The 26,576-nt window shown below is 38.8% G+C and overlaps 1 long non-coding RNA gene across 1 annotated transcript in view; it reads left to right on the forward strand.

Annotated features, from left to right (window-relative positions):
• LOC146817623 (uncharacterized) overlaps window positions 1-26,576 on the forward strand; it is a 1,003,010-nt gene that overhangs the window by 64,431 nt on the left and 912,003 nt on the right. The window lies entirely within an intron of this gene.

The following is a 26,576-nucleotide window of genomic DNA, read 5'->3' on the forward strand; positions in this document are numbered from 1 at the left end:
AGGGGCCATGTCTGCGACCCCTGGCTTACCTCCTGCGAACCCTGACACGAACTTTGCGACCCCTGACCTCAGATTTAAGACCAGGGTCAGAAACAGGAAAGAAGTCATACCAGGGTCTAATGAGACACGTTTACTCTCTCTGCTTCACAGCTACATGGCATGCATGAAAAGGTATAGCAACTCTCAGCAGTGGATCTAAACAAAGTAACAAACTTCCAAAACAATTGTTTATTTTTGCATGGGGACAGACCCCAGTAAAAAGGAATCTCTGTGACTCCTGCTGCCCCTGAGCATGTGAAGGGAGCAAGGAATAAAGAATGCAGCAGAAAGAGAGAGAGAGGAGTAGAGGGGAAAGAGTATGAGGAGAAATTATGCAATATATCGAAAGGAAGAGCATGAAGAGGACTCTATACAGGTGAGAGATTGAAAGAATCATGTTCGTGATAGTGATAGGGAGAGGGATTAAATAGACAAAGAGGTGACAGCTGTGAAAGAAATATAGTTAGAGAAAAAGGGTATACCCAAGGATCACTGTGACCTGGGTGTAGAGCAGTATAAAGGGATGGTCCCAGAGCATATATACTTATGGAGCTAAATCAAAAAGAAGCATCAAAAAATTAAAGAGCAATAAAGTGATGCCAAAGTGTTATTTAATCACACTTAGCAAGAGTATAATTTCTTTTTAGGAATAAATCTACAATAATTATGTAAAATACAACACAACAAGGTGCCCAGAGAGGGGGGGGGGGGGGGAAGGTGATGTGAGTGAGAAAAGGAGGACAAGTGACTTCAAATTTTGACAATATCACAAATCAGTTGTTGGGCATACTATTCTATGCCACATAGTCAAACAGAAATGCATTCCTTGGATATACAATCGTTTGAGCAACTATGTACGTTAGAACAAACACAGTGCAAAATACACTATTGATGGTACTGGTATAGGTTGTATGTCGACGTTTCGAGTCGACCCCTTAACCCTGGTAGGTTGATTAGGTCCTTACTGACGGGGTCTTCTTCAGGACATTGGTGACGGTGGGGAGGAGGGGCACCTAAAAAATGAAAATTGAATATTAAAAAAGGGGGGACATTGCATCAAGTCCTAAAGCAACACTAATTAGGACTCACAGGGATCTATCACCATATTTACCATTTAGAAGGTTTAGAACCTAATAGGTACTGGCTTGACGTCGAAGACAATGGGGCTGTAAGGCTCCACGGGCGGTGGAAGTGAAAGACACCTGAAACAATAAGGTGTCATTGTAAGGGTGATCCATAAAAAATTAAGCTAGATTATCAAATTCAAATAAGTTCAACTTACTAAATCAAGATTGTTCTTGAAATGTAAATTTTAAAGCTGCGTCGCTGGCCGTGGATGTACTATCGGTTGAAAACGTGAGATGAATCACAATAAACTTTAGCCTCTAGGGGTAAAAAGAAAGGTAAAGTAACGAATTGTGAAGGAAATTTATTTAAAAAACCAATTCCAAAAGAAATACTAGGGAATTAGAGCGCACAGGACAGGGAACCGAACTCTAAAAACCAGACTGACTGAAAGGCCAATTAAGGAAACACTTTGCATGTTATATGTGGTAAATACCAACATCGTGGAGCAAAGTGGGGAGAGGCACTGCTAATGCTCAAAGTCTTGAAGAGGAAGATCGAATAAATGCCTTCAGGGAGAGTATACAGATCAAGCGATCAAAAAATGGACCCTAAGGGTCCCATCGAGACATCATATTACTTTGAAGGGTACAAGAGTTTAAATATGTCATTCAAATCATTGCCTAGCAGAGTAACGAAGTAAAGGAGCTAGGATAAATTAGTGTAATACTTCGGAGGGCACGAGATTTATCGAGAAGCCCTTTAAGTAGGTACCTCGCAGGGTAAGGAAGTAACCAGGCTCCAATATAATAAATTAACCGCTAATGAAATAAAAATACGTTACAGAGTTGCGAAAGCCGACCAGAGCGACACCAAATTAAATTGAAGACATGACCGGCAGCTTACGGCAAGGGATCCCCATGGGTGGATGGGCGAGAGCAAAAGAGCTTACCGTGAATCACGTGGGGAGCTTGTTCCTTCAGTGAATGAAAGGCAAAAAAATGCAGCGCAGGCCGCTTATTTGTGTTGTAACGCGAGAATGCCGGCCGCCGCAAGGCGTCCCGCGCAGAGCAGCCGCTAGATGCTGGCATGAGCATTGTGTTAGAAGAAAGACATCCTAAAGATGTATTCGTTTGTGCAATAATAAAAATGAATTGAAATCTGTGCTAGAGCGGTGGTAAAATTATTCAATATAGCAGAGACCTGGTGCCATATTTAGGAAGGGTATAAGAGGTCGAAACGCTTCTATAAATAGGACGGACAATACATTTTCAGTTCTATGTAAAACAGAAGCCACAGAATTACAAGTGATCTAGATGAAGAGATCACAGTATCACTACATCACTACATGTAATACCAGACCGGTTTAAAAGTACATATATAGGTATACTTGTATATGCATGAAATCAAACGGTCACATGATCATCTGGAAGCTGGCAATCTGCATAACATGAAACCGTTGCTTAGCAATAGAATGCATTAATCACCATAAGGTTAAATAACCCAATGATCCACCAAAACATTAAATACAAATGGCATATTCGCATAATTGGTTGGATATAGATAATAATGCGGCATGAAATGCACGTGTCAAAAGGCAAAAAATGGAATCCCCATGACGCCCTATCTACTGAGACAGGCTAATTGGGCATTGCTGGGATCAAGTTCATTCAGGCCATTGTTGATCGTGTCCAAACGGATCATCAACTTAGATTCCCTTACAGTAAGGATCGAGGTAATGTTGCCTCCTCTTGGGCCCAACTCTGTTTTTTCAATGACAAGCCATTGCATTTGATCAGGGCTGTGTCCTGATTGATAGTAGTGTTCGACCAGGGGTGCTCCTGCAACATGGCATCTGATCCTGCTTTGATGTTGTAGTATCCTTGCTTTGATTTTCTGCTGATTTTGGCCAATATATAGATAACCACAAGGACCGATAATCCCATAAATCACATTAGTGGAATTTCAATTTGTATGGGCATGCAACGTGATTGTATGGTGTTTGTAAATGAATTCTTTGGTTTGTATGGTTGTTAGGCATGCTTTGCAAGATCCACATTTGTAATGTCCTTTGATGGGAGGTAGATTCCAAAGTGACTGGATGGTTGGTTCCACTGGGTCCTCCAGATAGGAATGCACTATGTGGTCTTTGATACTCATGGCCTTTTTGAAAGAATGCATGGGTAAGTTGGGTTGATCAATCTCGGTAGAAACCAGATTCCAATGATTGTTTATTATCTTCTTAATAGCGTTACTCCTGGTGGAAAAGGTTGTAACACAAATCATTCTTTTGGAAACCGAGTCATCATGGTCTTTGGCCACTAGTAAGGTTTCTCTTGGGTTAAACCAGGCCCTCTTCTGAGCTCTCTTGACCAAACGTTTGAGATAGCCCCTTGAAATCAATCTGGTACTGAGATCCTCAGATTCCGACAGGTAGTCTGTACGTTTAGTGCAATTTCTGCGGATCCGTCGAAATTGTCCTACCGGAAGGTTGTCTCGCAGGCCGCGTGGATAGTAACTGCTGTACCTTAAGAGGGAGTTTCGTTCAGCAGGTTTCCTGTATAAGGTGGTGAATAGTTTGTTATCTTTACAAAAGATCTTTAAATCAAGGAAAGGTATCTCCTGGGCATCCGACTGGATAGTAAACTGGATATCTAGATCACATTGGTTCAGCCACTCATGGAACAATTTGAGTTGTGCTACATTCCCATTCCAGATTAGTAATATATCGCCGATATATCGTTTCCATAGATCAATATGTTGATGAAAAGGATTGTTATTGAGAACATGTAGTTTTTCAAAACTATCCATGTAGAGGATGGCTAAATCCGTAGCAAAAGCAGCCCTCATCGCCACGCCCTTCGTCTGTATATAGTAGTTGCCTTGGAAATAGAAGAAATTCTTCTTCATGGCGATGGTGAGGAGCGCCAAAATGAATTCCGTAGGCACCCACTTGGAGCAGGTCGTAGGTTCAGCACTTCACGCATGACTCCCAATGCTGGTTCTTGGGGAATACTTGTATATAATGAAACAATGTCACAAGTGACAAGTAGTTGCTCATTTGGGTCAAAAGGTTTGTGGTCCACCAGGGTAATAACTTGCATCGTCGAAACGTCGACATACAACCTATACCAGTACCATCAATAGTGTATTTTGCACTGTGTTTGTTCTAACGTACATGTTCGCTCAAACGATTGTATATCCAAGGAATGCATTTCTGTTTGACTATGTGGCATAGAATAGTATGCCCAACAATTGATTTGTGATATTGTCAAAATTTGAAGTCACTTGCCCTCCTTTTCTCACTCACATCACCTTTCCCCCCCCCTCTCTGGGCACCTTGTTGTGTTGTATTTTACATAATTATTGTAGATTTATTCCTAAAAAGAAATGATACTCTTGCTAAGTGTGATTAAATAACACTTTGGCATCACTTTATTGCTCTTTAGTTTTTTGGTGAAAGAAATATAGACAGGTGAGAAAGAAAGTGAGAGGTTATAGACAACTCAACAGCTGCAAAAGAGACAGCCAAGAAGCAGAGAGAGTGGAAGACCATTGAGGTGAGATGGGCATATGGGAGATGTGGTATGGATATCTACAGATGAGAAAGAGATGGTGGGTAGTTGTACAGCTGAGAATGTGACAGCTCAAAGAAGGAAGACAATTGAGAAAGGGGTAATAAAGTGACGGCTAAATGGGAGGCAGAGAGTTTATGGAGGGGTGACAAATTAGATGAGAAAGAGATGGCTAAGAGTGACAGAAAGAAAGGAAAAGACTGTTGTGACAGAGAATCAAGGTAATGACACCGTTTAGAAAGATACCACAGGGAGTTGAGGTGGGTAGGTGGACAGGTGAGAAAGTGACAGCTGAATGTGAGACAGAGAGTTTATATAGTTTAGAGAGAAAGACAAAGTGATGATAAGAACACAGAGAAATGTTAGTAAAAAGGCTGAGGGAAAGGCAGGGAGGGAGAAAGGTGAGGCCTATGGAGGTGCTATTGATACAGACAGGTGAGAAAGAGACAGAACATGGATTGTAAGCTAGGAGGGAGTCAGGTGAAAGAGGTGAGAAAGAAACAGAACAGGTGAGAAAGTCAGGTGAGAGAAAGAAAGATGTGGGATAGTATAATATCAGTGAGAAAGACACAGTTGATATAGAGGAGGAGCCAGGAGGGTGGAAAGAGACAGCAACAGGTGATTAAAATAATTTTAAAAAAACAGTTGAAAAACAGCTGAGGAGAAGCTGATAGCACATCGAAGGTCATATGATATCACTTCTTGTGAGGTCATTGGGGTAAAATTACATGTGATGTCACTTTCGCTACCCCTGGCATTTGGGTGAATTGACATCTTTGGGATGGTTATTTTTATATATTGTGGATTGTTGTTTACCGGTTTGTTGATAAACTTGTTGGAAGATGAGAGTAATTACTGCTAAATATCTCCCAGTGCTTGCTGCATCTTCTTAGGTGGAGACTCCATTTTGTTAACCCCAACAAATGTCTGAGTACCTCCCTGGAGTACTCCTTTCATGTTTTTTATATGAATTCTTACATTAAATACGCAAGGAGACTGTCTCTTAATGCACAAAGAACATCTTTTCAAAATCACTGGATTCAATGAGTATGAAAGGCTGCATTTGGCTAAAAAAAAGAGACTTCACAATTCCAAACATAATTCTGCAGAAGACGGCATCACTCAACTTCCGAGGTGTTTAATTGGTTCTTACTACAGAGAAAAAATATGACTTGTCTTCAGGTTTAAAGAGATCTGTTGGTTTGTTGAGAGAACTTTTAGTTTTCCTTTATTGTAGGAAATTGGGTTATTAGTTGTGCAGGATGTGAGGCCAGTGCACATAATAGGTCTACAATTTCCACTTTGGGAACCAACCTCCCCATTGTAGCGCTTGACTCTCTGAGTGTAGTGACGCAGAGCAGTCCAAGGCCTACTCAGGGGAGGTGGTGTGGTCTACTAAGCACCATCGCTGGCACACATTAATAACACTCAGTAAATGATTGTCCAGTCAATGCTTCTTCTTTAGAAAAAGTTCATTTATTTTACATACACTACTAAATACTATGCATTAATTTACTCATATATACATTAGGCAAATTGAGAATACCATAGATGACATTGCATAATCACCTTTGACTCCCTAAAGTGTCATACAAACATGTAAGGTTAGTCTATTGGCTTTGACAAAGGTTCAAATTCAACAAAATACATGTCAAAACACCATCATTTTCAGGAGTAAATGCAATAATCAATAATAACCATGTGTAAATTAACTTATTAATTCTTGACTCCACAAACATAGGGTTAGTTGTGAAGAATTACTTTTGGGGTGCTGCTGTCACTCCTACAGCCCCCCACAACACTTTCTATCTCCGCTGATGGTGCCCCTCTACTCCTGGAGCCACCATATGGCAAGAAAATAGGCAAATTGGAGAGCCCTGGGCGCTCCAGTCAGGAGCAGGGAATATCAAATGAGCGGCTCTCTCGGTGTGCTGAGGAAAGCCACTCTTTGTTGTCCTGGTGCTCGGCCTTGCGCCGGGCCCCTATTTCCCTTTTTTTGTGTTTTTTCTTATCTTCTTCTGTTGGTGGCAACTCAGAGAGCCACCCCTGGCTGCCACTGCCAGCTCCCTGTTGGATGAGCAGTCTCCTGTGCTACCACTGGAGTCTCATTCCCCCCAGGCATGAGCATGGGGAGCAGGGAATTGGCTCACAACCATTGGGGGTGCGTGGTGGCGCTCCCCCTTCCTTTGCACTAGAGATGGGGGGCCCTGGGCAAATGTGGAAATTGGAAGAGGACCCACTCACACTCTGGTCCACCCTGGAGGTAAAGTCAGGAAATGCATCGGAGCCCCACACTCTGTCCTCCTCGAAAGGTCAAAGTTTACCAATCTTAAAAATGCCATAACATGGGTCCCGTTGGGCTGATCTGGAAGACACTGGGCTCATTTTACTCCTGGTGGCGAGCTTTAGTCACCAGGAGCAGTTTTAGCAGACCTCCTCACCTCCAAAGTGGTGTAATCTACAGGAAGCTGCTTCCACTGGCTCCCTGCCCAAGCTTAACTCCTGGTCTTTGTCTCTCAGTGTAGAAGTCCAGGGCTTTTCCCCCAACTGGTCCTCATGGGGTGTAAGGGGGGCAACCTCACTGGCCCTTGGGAATACCCACTGGTCTTGGGGTAAACTGGGACAGAGTCCTTATTCCTTTTTGGTCATCAGGGGTTCCTCCTTCCAGTTGTTCACGGCTGTTGCAGTCCCAGAGTCCAGCAGCAAGAAGCCCAAACTGCACCAACCAAGAGTGAGCCTCACCCTTCTGCAAGACTTTTTGAGTGTGGGGGATTTCTAGAAGCCAGGCACCCCTAGCCAATCCTAGGGTGCCACATTACCTCTCTGCCCCTGTCCCATCCCTCCAGTCCAGCATGCTGGGACAATTCAAAATGATGTCACCCAGGAGTCACTGGTCATATCTTCACCTGAAGTCTCAGCTCCGCCACACGCTGACATCACTGCTAGGGCCTTTCCCACCAAAGGTTCAAAGAAGAGCCCTCTCCTGTGTAGGTTCCAATTATCTAGGCTTCCCCTTGTGTCAAGCGGACCTGGGCAGTCCCCAGCCCTGCTGCAGTGTGGCAAGTAATTTAAAAATGCTGTTTTTTTATCTCACCCTTTCCTGCTGAGAAAAGAACTGTTGATTTCCCCTTTTGTGTGGAGCAGTCTTTGTTCCTGCTACTGGAGAGAAATGTAATTAGTTTAATACAGCAAGGCGGCAAAATGCCTGGGCTCTGATCTTGAGCTGAACCGAATAAATATGACAGTCCTGTATTGTACAGATATCCACTTGGAACTCTCAGATATGTGTTTTCTGCCTATGTTCCACTCCATTTTGATATGTCACTGGACTTTGTAGGCCGATGGAAATCAAAACTGCGCTCAAAGGCAGTTTTCCCCCTTTCGTTTATAATAAAGTGTCTCTACTGACTAAACAGTATATCATACTGACTTTTCCTATGAGTAGTATACACTAACATTATAAGGTCTACCTGTGCTCAATATCTAATCATTCAGAGTCCCCTCTGTGCCAGGCTCCATGTGCGCAGTTACGGGGCTGTGCACGACAGTAGTCTCACATGCTCAGCCCTCACAAATGTGCACACAGGGTTCATGTAACCATCCAGGTGCCCCTTACCCCAGCTGCATTGCAGCTGCCATGTCTTTAAACATGCACACTCCATTTACCATTTGATTACCATTAATGAGGCACGTGCAGTGAGACACACCCACAGTAAAAAGTCCAAAACCAAGTCATCCAAAAGGAAAAAAAACCTGGGCATTCTGAATGGGTGAAACCAAATGCAACATTTATTCCTTTGTTAGGTGTTATATGTGAAACATTTTGTGATACGTGTACCGTGTCAGATTCCCTGTTTATTCTGGCTTTGAGTTCCATCCAGTAAGTAATTTTCCAGGTCGTGATGTTTTGATTTTTTTTGCTTAGTAGATTTTTATGAATAGTTTTTTATTTATCTTTCGTGCTGTATTTTGTTTAAATTCCTCACTACACTGGAATCTAAATCCTCTTTGTGGGTGGGCATTGATAACGAGCTTAGTTTCTGAGCTTCAGTTTCTGACATCAGTCCCACATTGATCATGAAATCCAGTATATGATAACTGATATTCCAAGGAGTGATCAAGAGACAGATCTCAATCAGGCTTAATCAGAAGTGCATTCTCTAACTGACAAGGTCGCAACTTGGTGAGACACACTTGAAAGAACTGCAACTCACAAGATGGTGGATCTTCCAGGAGCACTGTGAGCTGCACAGCCTGAATGCACCCCTCTGTTTTCCATGTATTAATGGAGGTATAATGGCACAATACTGTAAAATTGCTACAGCCTGGAGAATGCATAGTGCAGTGGTATGGACTATGGGATGCAAAAAAAATATGAGAAGCAATAAAATGCGCTCCTTCAACGAGGAAACAACAGCTTTCTCACCCATGAACCCTAGTCTATGGAGACCCTAGAGAGAAGTCTGTTCCACCAGAAAGAGACAGTGGCACAATCAAAGGACAATGATCATAAACAATGGCCTAAAATTGATCAAAGTGAACCCTCTTATTCCGGACTCCTGAATTACAGAAAAGGTAAATTAAGCATCAATATCGGAGAAAATACTGGCAACAAATAATCTTGTAGGTATTAGTAAGCAAAGTATTATAACAAATACCGGCATGATACAAGCAGAACTTGGATACATTAGCAATGACTTTAAGGTCAGTCAAAGATGTATGACTGACTGATTGACTTCAAAGCTTTAGCAACTTGAGTGACTGATGTTGAATCGAGAAGAAGCTAACCTAATAATACGGAAGCAACCAAAAACCACAAAGGGAACAGTGAAAGGAAGAGATCAATGTAAAGATGTTACTGAACTTGAAAATCATAATAAAGGAGGTAACCTTAGAATTTTCAGAATGCCAAGGGTGCTGAAGATTGTGTTAACTCTTGTGTGGAATTCCTTCAGTCCTTGTTATCTTGCTCTTTAAGTCATACCAGGGAATTTTGATAGACATAGTGAACTGCCTCTAACTGAAAAACATCAAATGTCCAAGAGAAATTATCCTAAACCAGATTAAAAAGATGCAACAGATCGCCTGGGAAGAAGTTAAGACAGGCATATTACAAGGCTATGCCAAATAAACTGTGCAGATGGGAAAGGGTTTCTTAGCTCCAAGGAAGAGTCTTAGAGACCTTAATATTTCATACTAATTTGGTGGTCCTTCACAATGTAGAATCACTTGCAAAGGCAAAGCACACCTCCTTCATGAACCAACAGGCTCGGAGTCCTCTCTTTTCAACATTTCAGAGTCTGAAACAGATGCCTGACCTCAACATTCTTCTTTGCTGTTTGGAGCAGATGGGCCTATTTGGGTCCTTTGGGATGGTCTTTTTAAAATGTACTTTTATGTTTTATTAGAATCTAGACCTACCGGAGCTGGGGCATATAAGAATAATTGTCCTCAGGACATAGTCAATTTAATAGCCTTGGGCAAAGGCTTAATTTGGATATTTTACTGTTTATGGCAAAATACTGTGATGTTGCCTTTCTAGTTAAACCTACACAGGGCATGATTTAGAGTAAAACAACACAGTACCCTGTCCACTAAACTGTAGGTCTGGCTGCTTCATTTAGAGATGGGTAGATCTTACGCTTTCTTTCAATGGAGCCCCTGGTAGCTCCGTCAACGAATAAATAGTTAATATTTATAATTGTATAACCACGAATATAACACAATACTAAGAAGCAGAGCACGTGTGGTTACACAAGCAGAAAGCTAAAAATATTTGTGAACTCAATAAAGCTGGGAAAATATTATTAACTATTTCAAATTAAAAAACCCAATTACAACAGTTAGGGACAGCTATCGCCAGATACCTAAGCAGCCTGGTGCAATCAAATCAGTGGATGTTCCTCATGCTATGCTTCTTAATACTCAGAGAAAAAGGCCATTGGGTTATGGATTTGTATATTATATTCAGAACATACTGCGCTGCCAGGTCAGTTTGTGGAGCCTTTACATATGCTGAACTAATCTGCATAACCAGCCGGAGTCACCATGCAGGTTCTATTGCTGTCTAGTTGGGAAGTAACTGGCCTCAATGATTTTTCAGCTCCATTTTACCAATATGTTTTGAGGACATTACTGGTCTATCACTAGTTCTCCAAGCACATATTGTAAGTTTTATATATCTATATCTATACATCTATATATGTATGCATATATAAATATCTATCTATCTATCTATCTATCTATCTATCTATCTATCTATCTATCTATCTATCTATCTATCTATCTATCTATCTATCTATCTATCTATCTATCTATCTATCTATCTATCTATCTATCTATCTATCTATCTATCTATCTATCTATCTATCTATCTATCTATCTATCTATCTATCTATCTATCTATATCTATATTCACTGAAAAAAACCATAGGTTTCACACACGTTATAGTTAGGAATTAGCATTTAAAAAACCTTAGAAATTCAGTGAAAAAACCATAGGTTTCACACATGTTATAGTTAGCTGGACATTTTACTCGTAAAAAACCAATGAAATTGCCCCGTTATAGTTAGTTCAGCTAACTATAACTCGCGCGCCCGCAATGCACTGCTGATGACGTCACATATTACATCACTCATGACATGGTCAGTGACATCACTCATGACATCACTGATGACATCTCAAATGACATCACTGATGACATCATCCAGTGAATGTGGGTTTTTCTGAAAATTAAATATGTTTTATATATGTATATCTCAAGGTCGATGGAAGAATAAATGGGTATATAAGTGTCTAAATGGATGATTTGTTTTTGAAAAATTGATTGTTTAACTGACTGATTAAGTGTATCATAGTGAATACATGTTTTAGTGAGTAATGTTTAAATATGTATATATCTGTATCAGTCTCTCACTTTGTGTATAAGTGGCTGCATGGGTTGGTGAGTAGCTACATGGGTGTCTATATAGGTTATTAGTTGGTTTTTTGAGTATCAGTCTGAGTGTCTGCATGGTTCGGTGGGGGGTATTACGTAGTGCACAGGTGCATGAATGATTGACTCACTGTTTGTATGTGTTGAACAGACCATGTGTGCAGGACTGCATGGGTGGATGAGTGAGTGAATGACTGTCTCAATAGTGTCTTTATGAGTAACTACATATGTTTAAAACTAGTATATGTGACTATTGGTGTATATATGTGAGTATATGCAAGGGTGAGAGATTGGAAGAGTTCCTGTATGAATAAGTATGTGTTTCTATAAGTGATTGTTTAAAAGACTAAGTATGTGTAAGTTTCCGTAGAAGTAAGTATGGTGGTGTGTGTATAACTGTATATGCAAGTAAATGTATGTTTGATTCTTTATTAGTACGAGTGACTATGTGTGTGAGTAACTCTATGGATGAGTGGCATTGTGTAACAGGATGTATAGGTGTATGAGTACATATGATGAGTGAGTACATGTATGAGTGACTGTATTGGACTGTTGGTGAATGAGTGGATGTGTATGTGGATCTTAGAATTACTGAAGAGGTTGTTGTAACTGGTATTGGTATGTCCATTGTTTTGAAAATTTTAGTCTCTATTTTTGAATGTGTGTGTCAAAGGTTATATTAGGGTGAGAGGAGGTCTGCCACTCTATCACAAGGATGATGTCATCAGTGATGTCATCAGTGATGTCATTTGAGATGTCATCAGTGATGTCATGAGTGATGTCACTGACCATGTCATGAGTGATGTAATATGTGACGTCATCAGCAGTGCATTGCGGGCGCGCGAGTTATAGTTAGCTGAACTAACTATAACGGGGCAATTTCATTGGTTTTTTACGAGTAAAATGTCCAGCTAACTATAACATGTGTGAAACCTATGGTTTTTTCACTGAATTTCTAAGGTTTTTTAAATGCTAATTCCTAACTATAACGTGTGTGAAACCTATGGTTTTTTCAGTGAATTTGCAAGGTTTTTTAAATGCTAATTCCTAACTATAACGTGTGTGAAACCCATGGTTTTTTCAGTGAATTTGCAAGGTTTTTTAAATGCTAATTTTTTTTTTTTTTTTTTTGTTTTTTCTAACATATTTTTAATTTAATTATCTTACCTTTTATAAAGACTATGATTAAATTTTTAAAATTCTTTAATATGTTTTTTTAAATATATTTTTTAAAATAAACATGTAAAATTTATTTGCAGTACTTTTTTTTTTAAAAAAACATTTTTTTAGTACGCGTACCGTAAGCTCACGGTAAGCGTACGGTTTACGCAACGTCCGTAATCTATCTACGCTGCTTGCATATAGTTACGCACTTTGCGTAGCCGCGCGTACTGCGCGTGGGACGCGTGCGTGCTTACGCTACACGCGCACGTTACGCGGAAGTGTCGGGGAGTGACTGTTATGCGCATGCGCGCAAGCGCGTGTCTTTTTTACGCGCATGCGTACTTTTGCCGTAAGCGCACCGTAAGCGTACCGTAAGCGTACGGTAGGACATGTGATCATGAAACACAACTTTTGATTGGTTGAAACTACTTTCAGTTCTAGAACTCTCCTACACCACACCCATTCCCCTCATTTCTGCTTGTGATCCCTTGGGAGAAGGAGCTGGTTTGTCTTTGGGATACGATGGCAGAACAGCAGAGCTCTTCTGAGAGTGAGGCTAGCACTAGCAGCACTGTCTTGAGGCAGAGATCGAGGAAACAAAAGCCCTCTTATGTATGGGATTATTTTACTTTTCCTGAAGGCCAGCAAAAGGTAAATGCACCCTTAGTGACTTGTAAGCTGTGTAAGCGTGTACTTTCTAGAGGTAATCCTAACAGGAAGTATTCCTTTGGGAATCACACCATGAAGAGACACCTCCAGGATGTACACAGAAGGACACATGGTCATCTTTTTGGAGGTAACTCTTCAGAAAGACGAGCCAGTACATCCACAGTAGCTCAGCCTGGACCATCATCTGCAGGGCTGACTCCTTCTTCTGCAGGTCAGGTGAGCCCTTCATCTGTGGGGGGAGAATCTCCTTTTGCTGGCCCTCTGGAAATGAACCCTCGATTTCGGAAGGTTGATATTCATTGCACATTTTGTAAAGATCTAATTTGCCATAGGGAGACCAGTGTTTCCCTAGTGAACAACAAAATAGATCAGCACATTTGTCGCTTTGAATAATTTTCCCATGCTTCCTTTCCTCTGTCCCTGCATGAACACAACGGTTCTTTTAAGAGCCAACCTTATCTTTCATCTTTTTTTTACATATGTTTTTAAAAACTTTTTTTTATTTTTTTTTACCGTACGCGTACGGTGCGCGTACTTTTTTTTTTTTTTTTTTAAAAAAACACTAAAAATCAATAAACACATTACAAGGTCCTTGAGAGACTACAATTATTATTATTGACTTACCATACTCACTGAAAAAATATTTATTCATTTGTTTTTTTAAAAAATAGTTTTAAAAATGTTTGTAGTTTTCGAAAATTTTCTATATCTATCTGGAAAAAAAGAAAAAAGTATTAATATTTTTAAAACATTTTATAATACAGTACACATATTTACATTTTTTTCCCAAAAATATTTTTGCCTTATTTTTGCTGTTTTCAGAATATATTGCATTTCACTATAAATTGTGAAAGCAATTGCATTCATCATTTTACAGTGGGCAAAAAAAAATAACAATCACAAAGATTGTATTAAAAAAGCCCTGATTCTTTTTTTACTTAAACTTAACATTATAGAAATGCATAATATTCTAAAAAAATATCATCTAATACCAATACTTATTTCTTTAAAATACCGTCTGATATGTTTGTTTCAGAAGTATAATCACAATATTATATCTCAAATAACTCCAAAATACATCTGATTTCATTTCCTTTAGACCAAATAGTAATTTTAAATTTTTTTTTGGAATAAATTTCCAACGGTAATTCAATAAAATTCTAAAGTTTAATTTGTCCAGATCTCACCGATTCTCTGTAACATTTTGGTTCACGAAAATTTTTTGAATAATTTATTAAGTCCACAATAGAATTGGTTACTTTTCCGCATGGCCAAATAGTAATTTTGTAAATCATTTTTGAAAAAATTTCCAATGGCAGTCCAATAACATTCCAAAATTTAAAATGTGCAGAAGTTACCGATAATCTCTAAATTATTGGTTTTTCAAAGTTTCATTTAAAATTTAAAAAGTCCACATTACAATTGGTTATCTTTCCATTAGGCCAAATGATAATTTAAAAAATCTTTTTTCTACAAAATTGCAATGGTAATCCAGTAAAATGGTAAAATTATTTTGTCGAGATCTTGCCAAATCTGTCTAAAATTTAGGTTTCAGGAAGATTAGATAGGAATTTGCTAAATCAAACGGCAAACGTTGTTTGAAAATCAATTGGGAATCATTACACAGTGTCCAGCCTTTTTCACATTTAAGATAAACTGTGTAATGTCCAGAAGTAACAGTAGGTCCATCATGAAAAATTATTGCAACAGTTACAAAAGTTTTTCCAGAAATTGATAATTGCTGTCCTGTAAACTTCTTTATTAAAGTATCCAATTTTGAACCATCAGCTCTACATCGTTGCATCATTAAAATTACATACTGTCCGTATTCCTTTAAAATTAATGTTGAAAACATGTCAGAATTACACTCACTACATTTCATGCTATGATTAGCATCTTTAACTAATTTTGCAAAAGTGACTGTTTTACTCTCTGGCAATGTCAAATAAATAAATCTTTCATTATCAACAATAGAGCCACATATATTATAACAATTATCACAACTATGTTCCCATTTATAAGAGAGACCAAAAAAAATGTCAATGGGAACTCCTTCTTCTTCCACTACCTGAAGAAAATACATCAAAAATTCATGTGCATCTTGCTGTTCATTTTGAGAAAACTGTGTTCGTCCTGAACATACATCTAAAAGTTTTCTAATTTCAGTAGCACTTTCTATTTGAGTTGTATCTTTACTCAGCTTTTGAAAAAGGAGACTCAGCTCTGAACAGAATCTTTTTCCCTGATTTACTATTATCTGCTCTTGCAAACTTTTCAGATAAAATGCAACATTCAGCACTACATTTGCGTAGCAGTTGACACCAGAGCTATTTTCAAAATGACATCCTACAACCTGTTCTTCATTTTCCTTTTTCTTTTTGCTTGCAATTACATCACTCCTCTTTTTTTTCCTCTTCTCTACATCTTCATTACAGATATTCTCATTTTTTCTTTTACGAGAAACTACACGTTTCTCCAACACAGGATACTGACCTAAATGAGGAGCATAGCTTCTTCTTAATCTATTATACTCCTTTACACAGTTTGTATCAGCACTAACTTTTGAGTCATCAAAGTCTATCATGAATAAACCTGATAATGTTTTCACTCGTGACAAAGCTACATATGCCATACCTTCTTTGAACACAGTTGAACCAATGTTCACAAATGCACAATCTACAGTCAATCCTTGAGACTTGTGAATAGTTACAGCATATGCTAGAGAAAACGGAAACTGCTTCCTACGTACATATAAGTCTTTCACAAGCATAAAACGTACTGTACAACGACAAATATCTTTAACTTCTTCTATCTGATCAAATTTTATTTTTAAACATTCAACTCCTTCTTTTTTCTGGTAATTAATAAAACCCACAACTCTTCCCATCGCTCCATTAACTAAACCTTTTTCAACATCCAAATTTCTCCTTAAAAATACTCTACAGTTCATGCAAACATATAGATTTTTTTCTAATCCAGCTGTTTTGGAGATGTTCTTCTCTAGTGAGTCCAATTTATTTTTCAGTTTGCCTGTTACTGTGACACTAATTCTTCCATCCTCAATTTTGTCCACTGCTTCCAATTTCCTGATCTCTTCCTTTTCCAATTTCAAAAGCTCCTCATTGAATATTGAGCATTCACGTAGAGTTGGCATTAAGCAGATGACACTTTTGTTTTCTGCAATGTTCTTGTATATCTTCTCTGCAACTATTTCTTCCTTTGGAAATAAATTATGTAGCAGCCGACTCTGTAATGTTTTTTTGCCAACTTCTGTGAGTAGTCCAATCCTGATATCTTTCAGAATACTTCCATATTCTTCATCGCTTGCTTGCCTCATATTAGTAGTAAGTTCCTTGTACTCAAAGAAGGACCAAATATTTGTATTTCCGATGCTTCCCAATGACTTCTTCGTGTCTTCATGTGTGACAGTATTAAACACTGGTTGTCCTTTAACTGGAGTAAGCTTCAGAAGATCTCCAAAAACTATGACGTGTTTTCCACCAAATAACATGTCATAGTCTGTCTTCAAAATTTGCTGCATTCTTAAATGCACAAAGGCAAGCATTAAGTTTGATACCATGCTCACCTCATCAATAATGAGAACTTGCATCTTCTTCAATACTCTTGAAACTTCCAAGGATGCTTCTCCAGTTAGCTTGTTGAATTGTATTTTGTTCTCATGCTCCACTGGTAACATTAGCAAACGATGTAAAGTGATTCCTTTTATGTTATATGCTGCTAACCCAGTTGGAGCAGTAACCACACAAGACAAAGTAGAATCCGTTTTTTGCTTTAGGTAGCTTCTGATGACTTTTATTAGAAAACTTTTTCCAGTTCCAGCTTGTCCGCTTACATACATCCTGATTGGATGAAATGATGTGCATGAGCACTCTTTTTTTTCATGTAGAAATCCGTGATCAATTTTGTTTTTGATCTCTTCATAAATTTGTTGCTGCTCTTGATTCAGTTGTCTTTCCAAATTTTCTAAGTCTATAAATTCTTCTTGAGCTTGATTCATAGCCGTTTCCACTTCATTCATGGCTATTGATGCTTCATTTTCAATGATTGGTTGTCCTAGGGGATCTTGACTGAGTGTTCCTGAACTTTGGCTGTCCTGAGAACTATCTCTAGCGATTTCTGCTGCAATTGTAGTTTCCTGATCAATTTCTTCATTTAACATTTGCAGATAAGTTGAGAATGTACTGCATTGTATGCTGTCTTTGCAAGCATTAAAAGAATCTTCATAGCTCTGGAATTCTCCCAGTAGTTCATCCTCTGTACGCCATGGTTTAAACAACTGTAAAAGAGCCAAGTAGTAAAATTCCTTCTTGTCAGTAGTGTCGCAACTCAGCTTCCGGTGATTTATCAAACTTCCTTTTGTTTGCTTCACCAAACATCCTTCTTCACCAACGACTTTATATTTTCCATTATTGATGTCTTCTGTGGCTTTCCGTGAATAAATGTAGTTCTGCAGCACTTCATAGAGACACATGTTCTCCAGATGTTGACTTCTCTTGGGATAATATGTGTCCAACATGTTTGTTTTCAAAATATCTGTACTTTCTGGGTCATTCTCGGCCAAATATTCAATATCTCCTACAGATTTCAGTACCCGATTTCTCATTGCTGCAAGGCCTAAACTTGCCCAAATTATTCTTCTTGACTTCGAGTAGAGACTTGCAGAAGATAACCTATCTGAACATTCGTAGGATCCAATTTCTCGATGCGATAACATCTTCAAACTGAAACTGTACAGCTTCTTACTGACAGTCTTCTCGAGAGAAATCTCTTCCCACATTTCCTTCAATTCTGTTTTTTCTGATTTCGTAATGTAAGACGTTACATATCGAGCAACAGCAATGGAATTGTCAGCTACATACTGTATATCCATGTTAGCGTTCCACATGGATAAAATGACTGGGTTGTAGTCATTTATATTTTTTGATTCTTCTTTTCTTTTTAGGTTGTAGGTATTCTTAGGTGATTTTCTTGTGACAGTATGTCTCACAGCTGACATAAAACTGTTGACTCTTCCATTTGAAAGAACAGGTCTAGGAAATCCAAATCGACATTTAGTGTAGTATTTTTCTTTGCTCTTGTATTTCCGTCGACAGTATTTTCCACACCGATGAGTTTGGAAACGTAAAACTTGCTCCTTTAACTTGTTCTCTTCTGTGCTTTTTGGTATAGCACATGTTGCATATTCTTCAATGTAAGATAACACTGCTTCATCAGCATCTGTTCCAAACTTTGGGGCATCCTTGATCCACAACAGCATATGAATATGAGGAGCACCTCTTGCCTGGTACTCTTTTCTCCAAAAGAAATCCACTACTTCTCCAAGGGGTGGATTTTTTTTATTGCAGATGAAGGACATCATAGCCTCAAATCTATGATTGAAATATCTGCAAACATTAACCGGATCCAATGAGCACAGTTCTCCTGCTGTCTTGTATTCGATGTTTTTAATGTTTGAATTGGCCTCTCGTAGAAAATCCAGTAAATCATCCCAAGCGTACTCGGCACAGCTTAGGGTAAGGAACCATGTTGGTGTTCCTAAATTCCGTAACATGCATTTTAGTTCACCATGGCGTCGGTACCAATATTCATTTGTCCCACGCTGACAAGCCATCAGATTGATCAGTTGTGTTTCCAAATGATCATCTCGGTGCTGCACTTTCTCCATAAAATCCTTAGCAGACACATTTTGTAAATGTACTCCACTTTTTAAAATGTGATTTACTGCATAAGACAGTGCAGACAAGTCGCTTTCAAATAAAAGATGGAACAAATAAGGAATACTTTGTCGAAATCTGGGATCTTCAGCATATAGTCTTGTAGTCCGATACTCAGAAGCTGGAATCTGTTCTGGACGTTCATCGTATCGTCCTCCTTTTCCTTTAGGAAACAGCTGGGGAAAACATCGAGCTTCCAAGCTCTCCTCCCATACACTCACGGGACTTCCTTTTGCTTTCTTCATCTGAAAGAGATCAATATTGTCTCCCATAACTTCTTTCGAATGAAGAGGATGTATGCTAAAATGTTCATAAATTTCTTCTTCCTTTGACTTGTCCACTTTTTCAATTTGTCCAGTTGGTATTTCTGTGTCTTCTTGTAAATCTTCTTCTTCTTCTTCTTCTTCTATATAAATTGATTCATACCATTTGTTATTTTTTTTCAAATACAAATTTGCTCTTTGTACTTTCCGCACATCTACCAGCTCCTGCCAAATCTTCTTATTCTTTGTAGGTACACCATTAACCAGAATAATTAATGGTTCAGTTTCCAAAGTATCCGCATCAATAGTTTCCATATTTTTTTTCAAATCCAAGGGCAAATACACCACTCTACCTTTTAAACCTCTCAGTAAATCTGAAGGAGGTAATTTACCAGTTTTGGGCTCCATACGTACTATGGTCTGGAACGGATGAACACATTGAATGAGTATAGACTCATATGTATTTAATTCAGAAAGTTCAGCAGGAATAGCATCCAATTCTAAATTATTATGTACATCTCTGGTCGGCATTCTATTTTCCTCTAACTTGTTGTAACAGTATTTACAAATACGCTGATCTTCACCCAATTCAAAACAATTTTCTAGAAATATATATGTGGCAAAATCCTTCCACTTATAATTATCTTCATTTTCACTCTTTCTGTAGAGATCAACATTCCTAGTTTGTTTTCTATAATGAGTTCTGCGGCAACAAATACAAGTAAAATTTGGTCTTTCATTAGAGACTATTGCAAATTTTGTTATGTGATCATTAAATGTGTTACTTACAGAGGGTTCTACATTCTCTTCCACTTCTTCCTCATTTACTGTGTCCTTCTCTGCACTGTTTTGTTCAGGACCAAAGTAACAAAACTGAATTTCATCAACAACCTTCTCTACATCTGATACTGTTCCTCGGAACAGAGCCCTATTCAATTCATTTAACTTTATTGCTGGACTTTTGGCAAAATACAACCGTCTCACAAACTTTCTCATTTCAGTATGATGAACAGCCAGCATCCTAAAATGATGGAAAACACTATTGCACACTTTTCTAGATAGACAAGCCAGAGAATGACCCTGCAAACCAGTATTCTCTCTCACTCTGCATGGATCCAGACTTTGAAGCACCTTAATCTTCTGTTTTACACTTTTTTTACTATATTCTCTTAGAAACTCACGAAATTTGTCAATAGATTCCTGACGCACAGTGCAAATACTACTACAATTCCAAGTGTACACTGGGGCTTTAGGACGTCTCCCCATTGCCTCATCTGCCATCACTTGTACCTCATCTCTTGGAACCATTATCTCCTTCTCCATTATGCAACCATTTGTTACTTCGTATGAACGACCTCTGGTGTCAACTGCATGCAGCAAACTATTACTTTGAAAATAGCTCTCTTCATTAAAAAAAGGTTCACTACTTGAACTATGCATCCACTTTCCTAAAAACACTTTACAAAAGTTTGTTCTGTTCACTACTCTTTTCCTTTTGCTATGTGATTTCAGTACATTAACCATTTTGTCTAATGTACCCATCCTATTCAAAATTAATATGAATAGTTTCCTTTTTAATTCTAATGCCTTTGCTGCAATGGCTTCAATTTCTTTTTTTCTCTTGTAATATTTTGCCTTTTGCTTATATTTCTTCACATCCTTTATCAAATTGGACATAACTCTTCTCTGAAACATTTTTCTACGTATCTCTTTAAACGCTGTTTTTCTGTTTATGTAAATCTTTTCAGTTGCAGAAGGTATATTTGCATTAACTAAATTCTCAATTTTTTCCTGTTCTGTTCGTTTCGTAACATTCTTTCCAGTACAGACATTTTGTACATTTTTCCTTGTTTTGAATATATTTTTAAGAAATTGTTTTTTCTGCTTACCAGAAGATTTTTTCTTTTTCCCAACATGAGCATCTTCTACTAACTTTGGTCCTCCAGTTGTCTTCAAATATAGTTTTTTTTTTAGCGTTTTTTGAACTCTGGATTTTGTAGGCATCTTAAATTTTGTTCACTGCTCTTCAGCAATACCTGAAAAAAACTAAAAAAAAATTCCTTTATTGTATTTAAATATATTACTACATTTCTTTTCACAATAGTCACAAAACGAAATTTCTATGCCAATTTGAATGCACACTAACTGCTCTTTTTTTTGGGCAAGTGAAAATCACTTTTACAAACTGTCACATTATGAAACCACTTTTCAGATTTTTTAAAAAGCCCATGTCCAGACTGCTACACTACAGCAAGGCCAACCAGCCTTAGTGATGCTGAATGTATTTGCATTACAGACTGAAACCTGAAAACCCCACTCGCTTGTAAATACTGTGCATGACTATACATGGCAAGCACATGGGTGTGTGCTAAGACTCTGCTTCTTCCCTCAAAAATTCGCTCCCCCTTTCCATCTAATGCAACTGTGAAATCACCAGAGCAAGACGCAATAAATCTCTGCCTATAATTCCTCTCTGCACACAGAGTCATGTTTTCACATTAGTCCCAAAACGAAATTTCTTTGCCAATTTGAAAGCACACTTACTGCTCTTTTTTTTTCCGGCGCAAGTGAAAATCACTTTTACAGACTGACACATTATGAAACCACTTTTTTTGATTTATTTAAATGCACATGTCCAAACTGATTTTTCAGACCACCACCATGTGTATTCTCGGTGACTGCCTACACTCCAGCAAGGGCAACCAGCCTTAGTGATGCTGAATGTATTTGCATTACAGACTGAAACCTGAAAACCCCACTCGCTTGTAAATACTGTGCATGACTATACATGGCAAGCACATGGGTGTGTGCTAAGACTCTACTTCTTCCCCAAAAAATTCGCTCCCCCTTTCCATCTAATGCAACTGTGAAATCACCAGAGCAATACGCAATAAATCTCTGCCTATAATTCCTCTCTGCACACAGAGTCATGTTTTCACATTAGTCCCAAAACTAAATTTCTTTGCCAATTTGAAAGCACACTTACTGCTCTTTTTTTTTTCGGGGCAAGTGAAAATCACTTTTTACAAGTGAAAATCACTTTTACAGACTGACACATTATGAAACCACTTTTTTTGATTTATTTAAATGCACATGTCCAAACTGTTTTTTCAGACCACCACCATGTGTATTCTCGGTGACTGCCTACACTCCAGCAAGGGCAACCAGCCTTAGTGATGCTGAATGTATTTGCATTACAGACTGAAACCTGAAAACCCCACTCGCTTGTAAATACTGTGCATGACTATACATGGCAAGCACATGGGTGTGTGCTAAGACTCTGCTTCTTCCCCCAAAAATTCGCTCCCCCTTTCCATCTAATGTAACTGTGAAATCACCAGAGCAATACGCAATAAATCTCTGCCTATAATTCCTCTCTGCACACAGAGTCATGATTTCACATTAGTCCCAAAACGAAATTTCTTTGCCAATTTGAAAGCACACTTACTGCTCTTTTTTTTTTCGGGGCAAGTGAAAATCACTTTTTACAAGTGAAAATCACTTTTACAGACTGACACATTATGAAACCACTTTTTTTGATTTATTTAAATGCACATGTCCAAACTGTTTTTTCAGACCACCACCATGTGTATTCTCGGTGACTGCCTACACTCCAGCAAGGGCAACCAGCCTTAGTGATGCTGAATGTATTTGCATTACAGACTGAAACCTGAAAACCCCACTCGCTTGTAAATACTGTGCATGATTCTACATGGAAAGCAGCTGGGTGTGTGCTAAGACTCTGCTTCTTCCTCCAAAAATTCGCTCCCCCTTTCCATCTAATGCAACTGTGAAATCACCAGAGCAATACGCAATAAATCTCTGCCTATAATTCCTCTCTGCACACAGAGTCATGTTTTCACATTAGTCCCAAAACTAAATTTCTTTGCCAATTTGAAAGCACACTTACTGCTCTTTTTTTTGGGCAAGTGAAAATCACTTTTACAGACTGACACATTATGAAACCTCCATGTGTAACTACAACAAAAACAATTTCCATTTCTATTATTCATTTCTTAAGTTACCACATACATCCCCTCTCAAACTGTAAACTCACCTTTAAAATTAGTTAGTTGTGAAAGAAATGTGACACTCAAACAGCAGATTATCAGAGCCAGGATCTCTGTTGTGTTCACCTCTCTCCTCTCAGCAGAACCAGATAATGGCAAACTTTCCCTCTATTTTTCCACACATATACTTGTAAGTTTCAAATCTCAGTGCTTCCCCCTTTTTTTCAAATGTAATCACACATTTCTATTGGTTGAAAACCAACCCTTTTCCAAAAGTACCCTTCCCCCAACTTGACTTCTGCCTAGTACCCTTCCCCCAACTTGACTTCTGCCTGCTACCATAGCAACAGCTCATGGAACACTGCTGTGTTGAGTTAGGTCAGAAGTTCGCCAAACAATGTTTCAATTCCACAGAGCAAGAGTGCTTGACTTTTCAAACCTAACAGCAAATCCATAGTACTGTTCTTTGGTTACACATTTTTTTTTACCAGTACAAAACATGCTTCTATTAATTTACACATACAGCCTAGTTTTTATTCTAGAATGGTATGAAACAGCCAATCAGTTCTTTTTGTTTTGAAAAAAATATGTATGCCTCCATTTCCAAACTGTCTTTCTTTTCATATTGCCATTCTACTGAAAGACACCTCCTGAGTGCATCCAGTTCTCCTTTGAAGATGTTCACAGTGTGGATTGTAGGGCACAGCTATGTCTTCTGGAGTGAAAAGTTTGCAGAGAAAACAGGTATGGTGAGAGACCTTGCTTTGCCAAATGTAGACATTAAATGGATTGGTCAGAGAGGGTTAAAGTGGCACCAATTGATGCCATTGGCGAAATCCTTCATTCAAATCCAACACCCTGACCTCATAATAGTGCACTGTGGTGGCAATGACCTAGGCACTTTGACTGGGGTAGGTCTGGAAATGCTTATGAAGGACACCTTTGCACAACTGTTTACACTTTTCCCTAAAACTGCCTTTGTGTTTTCCAACATATGCCAAAGGCAAAAATGGAACTGGTCCAATCATTTCTGTCCACAGATTGACAAAGCAAGAAAGCACGTCAACAAATCTGTTTCTGCTTTCCTCCGTGACTATGGTATGGGTGCCATTTACCACAACAACTTGCGTTATGACATGCAAGACATTTATAGAGGAGATGGTGTGCACTTCAATGATGAAGGGAACAGAGTCTTCCTCGTGAACCTTAGACTCTGCATCGGTACTTACTTGTAGGTACCACTAAAAAATCACTTCATAAACACAACGGCTCTTTTTAGAGCCCCCTAATATCTAAACTCTTAAATCTGCTTTTCATTTATTTTTTTTTATTTTTTTTACCGTACGCTTACCGTAAGCTTACCGTACGCGTACCCCGTGATTTTTTTTAAAATCAATAAATGTTTTTTTTGTACTTTTCTGTCCTTCTTTGACCCCCTTACAAATGTTAGGGGGTCTGTAACTCTCCTCATTGCCCCCTTTCCTTGTTTTCACTCTTTTTTTTCAGAGTGAAATACACAAAATGGCGGCCGCCGCTTCCTGGTTTCGACCGATTCGAATGTTTACTAAGATCTAAGAGCCAATCAGAATCGCGCTCGCGCACGCCACCGTACGCTTACCGTAAGCGTACGGTAAGCGTACCGTAAGCGGGCTCAGATATATATATTGATTTAAAGGCTATTTTCTCAGAATCTACTGAACAGATTTACACCAAACCTACAAAAGGCACTTCCTTGACCTAGGGACTACCTCTCTGCCAAATTTTGAGTAATTCTGTTCAGCCGTTCGGGCTGTAGCTCGTTCTAAAGGTCCTATGGAAAAATGCATGGGAAAAACGCGTTTTGGGACCCCCCTTTTATCTCAGCCCCCGCTTGACTTTCAGGGTAGAAGCGGAGCGTAGCGCCCCACCTATTTTGAGAAATTCGCGAGGATTCATCGACCGGCGCCAAAGTTATTCAAAATAGAATGTTGAGGTTTTCCTATGGAAACGTGGTCCTAACTATAACTACCTACTGGCGACCGCCAGTAGGTAATCTATATATATATATATATATATAGTGGTAGTGCTGGGTGCCTCTACTAAATAAAATACCTTGCACGAAGATTCTTGGGTCCGTGTTCGTCCTCCCAGTCTATTTGGAGAAACGAGGCGAAGTTTGTTTGCATATATATAAACCATCCGGTTTTTCAGTTCCAAGGGAGTAGACTTGCACAGCTGCTCTTTGGTAATTATTATTCAGACCTAACGCGTTTCAAGACTGCTGTCTATTTTTTAAAGGTCTCTTAACAAATGGCAACCATTGTCTGCCAGCATCACATTTTGTTCTTGTTGTGATACACCTGCAAAGGGTGAAGAAAGGTCACAGGCGAGTATATTGACAATTCCGAGGTTTAGGTTAAACGCGTATATAGTCTTTGCCTACTGTACTATTTTAATTAATTCAAGAAAAAGACTTCAACTCTAAAATAAATCGTTTGGGTGGCTCGCCTGCCTGCCAGTCAGTCAGCACGTTGGGATTTAGTTATAGCGCTACAAGCTAGTGGTGGTCGCCTCGGAGTGGTATGCATCACTTGGCATTAGTACGGGTATACGGAGGATGCTGAATGTTGGTAAGGACTTCTAAAGTAGCAGATTATCTGGGATGAAGATGTAAATAGCCTTATAAGTCAGAGAGTAGGCCTGGCACGGAGTGGCTAATGTTAGGCATTTAACCAACATGGTTGATTAGAAGAATTGTTGTTTTGTGTTATTGCAGTGGGGTGGTGAATTCATTGGGAATGAGTTACTATGCAGCGCCGTTTGCTATATTAATGTTTTTTTTATATGACTTTGTTTTGATTTGAGTCGATGTGGGTTAAATTGACTACAACTCAAGGGGAGATTTTCTCTTTTTTCGGGTTCAATGGGACTTTCATAACTTTTCAAGATGGTGTGAAGTTTTTAAATAGGTCGACAATTTCAGTTCATCATAGTTTATTGTGTATTGGTGACACCGATGTTCCATTCTGTTTCCTCCCGTTTCCTGTTTTTTCTTTTTTTAATATTTGAAAGGAGCGATCGCCCTTGCATGAATACAGGAGGTAAATATCACCACAGTGATGTGCCCTTTTTATTTTACTGA

Source organism: Triturus cristatus, chromosome 6 (genome assembly GCF_964204655.1).
Source record: "Triturus cristatus chromosome 6, aTriCri1.1, whole genome shotgun sequence".
NCBI classification, from domain to species: Eukaryota; Metazoa; Chordata; class Amphibia; order Caudata; family Salamandridae; genus Triturus; species Triturus cristatus.